The sequence below is a fragment of the Adiantum capillus-veneris genome, chromosome 25, assembly GCF_014529385.1.
Source record: "Adiantum capillus-veneris isolate H3 chromosome 25, ASM1452938v2, whole genome shotgun sequence".
In the NCBI taxonomy this organism is placed as follows: Eukaryota; Viridiplantae; Streptophyta; class Polypodiopsida; order Polypodiales; family Pteridaceae; genus Adiantum; species Adiantum capillus-veneris.
In genome coordinates, this window is record NC_140955.1 from 36,443,986 (window position 1) to 36,448,870 (window position 4,885).

Genomic DNA, 4,885 nt, shown 5'->3' on the forward strand with positions numbered 1-4,885 from the left:
CTCCTCTAGAGTTAACCAAAATCTTGCAAATTGTGCAGAAATGTCTAGTACCTCCTCAGCCTTGATGACACGCACAAAGGCTACCATGTGGTCCCTTGGATCCCTATTTCCAAAATATTTCTTATCAACCTATTTTTGGACTTGAGAAGTCTCATCCTCCGATTATTCACCATTCTAAACATAGGATCCTCTATTCCTCCTCTATGAGCCCTTTTTGGCCTAGGACATGGTACATGTTCCTCCCCTAAGGGTGCTCCTAATCCATAGTTCCTGACCGGTCTAGCAAGTGTTCATTCTTTTGCTTGGCTTCTTTCTTCTTGTTCTAGTTGTGGTGCTTCAATCTTGATCGGATTTGTGTCCTTGTTCTACTCTCATCCTGGTATTGCCAATGGAGTGGCGGTCTTGGTGGTGCTTCTAGACCTCATACAGCCTGATATCCACCCCTTTTGTGTTCATGTCTTATGCTGCAACATGTTCGAGCCACGCTTGAAATGATAGAGGTGATGCTTGTGAGTTTTGAGGGTTAGGTAGTGGTTGTTTATTCGATTTTGTTGTGGTGTCGTAATCATCTGAGAAGGGATTTGTAGACTTGCTTGGGGTTTCTTGGGATTTTGCTTCCCTATCAAAGCTTGTGCCATCAATTCTAGCAATATCACTCTCCAGACATTGTCTGGGTGAATTGGCTCATATTCTTGTCCGTGCTTATCGACAAAAATAATATGGTTTCCCGTTATCGGCTCATATGAAAACAAGTACAGGACTTTGTCCATGCTTAACTCGTTCACATGGGGCTCCATGCACCGGTAGTAAGAGGTGACTACTCCTTCCTCGTGCTTACAAATCCCAATATTTTCATGAATTTTTGCCATTCTCTCCACTCTCTTTTCATGAATGTAGCAAGCTCCAGAAAGAGTGAGTTTAGGGGGTATCTCCTGAGTCTCCATGACCATCTTCCCTTTTGCTACGTTGTCTCCATATCAATTGTAATTTTTTGCGTCTTTGACAATGAGATAGTGGTTTCCCTCCTCATCGTAAGGCCTATCACCATCGTCAGTTACCATGATTACTGCTAATCCTCTTACTGGCCGTTCTTCAATACAAATGCATTGAGTTCCTCAAACATCAGCATACATCAAGGCCCCATGGTAATTGGTTCCCTCAAGAAAAATTGCAATGTATTTTGGCATGCTTATGGGGTTTTGAGAGGAGCTACCTCGCATGGTCCCTTGATGTTGGAAACCTCCAAGTTGTCGGTTAGCCATCCACACTGATATGATCCTTTGCAAGATGTGTCAGTATCATTGCCCTCTTTGATTATTGGTGCTAAGGGATATATCCTTGCTTGGTCTACTCTCTCTTCTGTCGATGCTAAGCTAACTTGATCTCCGACCACTCTCTATTCTCTTTGAGTACACCTTTCGAATCTCAAATTCACCAAATTGTTTGCAAAAACAACTATCAATCCAAACCTCTTACCTTGGAAGTCTGATTGGGGTTGTTCCTTTGTCCTGGTTTTCTTCCAAGCCGCTTTTGAAACTGGTAGAGTGCTTTGCAATTTCAATTGATTACCAACTTGCAAGGTCCTTGGTTCTGGCTATTTGTACAAAACTTTGACTCTGCAATTCTTTGTCAAATCGAATAATCCTCACTTATTATTGTATATTAAGACAAGATCCTTATGTGAGTTCCAAATCCTGATATGATAAGACAAATGGAATGCTAGAGCAGAAAATTGTCAATCTGAGCACTAAAACTCGTCTATAGACATCATACGTGTATGATGTCTAATTTTTCAGAATTGACTCAAACTTGAATGATGCACTCTCAATGATGTTTTTAGTCCAATTCTAGGTTCACTTTGAAGTTCTAACCCCTGTATGTAGGTCAATTCTCCTATGTAGGCCTTGGTCACTATCGGCTTCTCCAAGAGTTAACTAGGTCAAAATTGATCCAAATTGGGTGAAACTTGGTCCTTAGGCTGCTTTGAGGTGTTTAACACCCTTCTAAGCTCTGTTGTTGGATCTGGTCACTAAATATGCACCTGAGACATCATATGCGTATGATGTCTAATTGATCAAAGTAAAGTGAATTTCACTCCAGAGGATCTCCACCACACAAGAAACTCACAGCCACTTACAAAATGTAATTTCAACACATATTGTGCTAGATATGGTCAAATCAAGCGTTCACTTTGCTTAAATCTCTCTCTTGGTTTCTACTATCCTTGAATTGCTTCAAATTCAATGGGACCTGGCCTATTTACTCCTTAGATGCTCTTAAACACAATGGTTCACAAAAATTTGCCTTTTAACCCAAAATCTGGCCTCTCAGACATCATACACATAAGATGTCTTGGTGGTCAGAATTATTTCTATTTATTTCATAGGTGCCTCTTGATGTGTACAACATGCACAAGAGCTCACAACAAAATTTGGATATCAAAATTTCACCTTATCACCACTTTTTACCAAGAAAAATCTTGGAAAAAAAAACTTCCTCAATACTCAATTCATATGCCCAAATGAAATGAAACTGGTGTATGTTCTCTATATAATATGTAGACTATGGGTGTAAGTCAAATGCTTAGTTTGACTGCTAGATCTACCCTTGAGACATCATACACATATGATGTCTCCTGGGAAGATTTGGTCCAGAACTCAAGCACAAGTATCCCCAAGTCTTTAGCACTGCTTCCAAATCACTTTTACACATTTTCAATGCAAAAATATGCATTGAATCACAAGTTTCCTATTTTTTCCATTTTCACTCTCGACTTTTGTCTTTTGGGAAACAAATGTTGGTCAAAACCTTAGTCACAAGGTGTACTTATGGCAAAACACCCCTTTAGAACACTCTGGTGCAGTCTGTTTTGTCAATTGTCTACCACAAAAGACTTAGGCGAGACACACGCTCCCTAAAACCTCTCTAAGATCTCAAGAGTCCTACTCCCTGATCCTACCTAGAGTAAAATAAGAAGATTCTGGTGAACTGGAGGAAGTCTCACCTTGATCTAAGGTCACCTACCTAGATCTCTCATCCTTGGCAATGGCACCAATGTTGTCAGGCAAATATGCTGCTCGCAGTTGCAAAGTGAGAACTAGGCCAACAAACAAGATGTCAACCAAGGACGAAGCTTGATTCGAAGGCACATGGAAACAAATAGATGGGTGTCAATCATCTACTCGACCTTCTATGGACAATCACTAACAAGGAAAATAAACTCAAAGCACACTATGTATACACAACCGCTATCTTATCTACAAGTCTACGCTCTTCAAAACAAGACTTGTCGTTGTTGAATCATCACGAAACTCATGGGATGGCCTCTACACACCTTGAGGACTTTACCCTAAAGTCTCTAACCCAACTCACTACCTATGAACACTTGGTGCAAAAAATGCGTATATGAAGACAAGCCAAAATTTATAGGTCCCAATTCTCAACGTATTTAGGCCTAATGTGTAGTTCTACTTTCCGTGCACACAATAACATATAGCAATCACAAAACGAATGCAAAGTTAGAGAGAAAATCACCTCAAAGCTTGTGGAAGAGCTTTTCACGAAGAGATCAAAATCCTGCAAGCTTGGCATTGGCACGTAGCTCTCACCGTTGACAACACGATGGTGTAGATGCCTTTGCAGTGTAGCTTTTGTAGTGTGCATAGAGAGTAGAAGAAGATCACTCGCTCTCTCACACAAATATCACAATGTGCTTAATTGAGCTCAAAAGATGATTGATTCAAAAAAGTTTCCCTTACGGTTACAAAAATTGGCTTTCATACCTTAGCCTTGGAGGTTCTAACTTATCAAAATTACCTCCTACTTTCTACCATGGGTCCGGCTAATCCGCATAATTAGTATATTACAATTTGAAAACTTGATTGAGTCTCAAAAAATAATTACATTGAGTTTAACGGGATAAATAATGCAAACTTGGGCTTTTACCATGTTCAGTGGGGTTAACAATAATTTAGCAAAGTAAACATGTTGCATCTCAAATAGTATTAAAAGTGTGTAGGTCTGGGTGTGGCAATCCCATGCTTAATATCATGTGAGCTTAATATCATGTGTAGGTCTGGGTGTGGCAATCCCATGCTTAATATCATGTGAGCCATTATTAATGAATTGTCCACATATGTCTATTTAATTTTTTACATTTCCAAAACATGTCATCTTACGTCCTGGTTCAGTTCTTCTAATCTCCCATACCGTCTTTGTAACCTTTGCCTCAAGTCAATATTCTATATCCCAATGTGTAGATGCATTACCCTCTCCACAAATGGGTTTGATGACCGTAACAAATGTGCAGATGGGATATTCTATATCCCAATGTGCAGATGCATACCCTCTCCACAAATGGGTTTGATGACCGTAACAAACCCATGCCATGGGTATTCCCCTCCAATACCGCACCTGCACCCACAAAGATTTTCCTCTTTTACCTCACAATTTCCTTCCTTACATTTGACGTATTCATCTCTGGACTTTGCAAACCCTTTTCTGCCATTGAGAAATGAGTGAGATCAACCAAATCTCTAGCATCAGCCAAGGCTTAATAATCTTTAGGCAAGGTCTTGCATAATGGGTCCATTGCTCTTCTCTGCACCTTTAAGATAGGCATTGTACTTACCAATTTGAAACACGGTCATTTCCATATTTTCCCTAGCAGCTTCATATAGACAATTTTGCGGCCACGCTGTGGTCCATAAATGGTTATGTAGCTAGTCATTGCGGATTGCACGCTCACTCAACATGGGTTAATTGAGCTTTAAATCATCTTAAGCCAAAGTGTAACTTCTAGCTGACAAAGCAAGAAAATCAAGAATCTTGACTCTCCTTCTTGAGCTAGCAATATAATGTGACATGGCGCCCATTACTACTATAC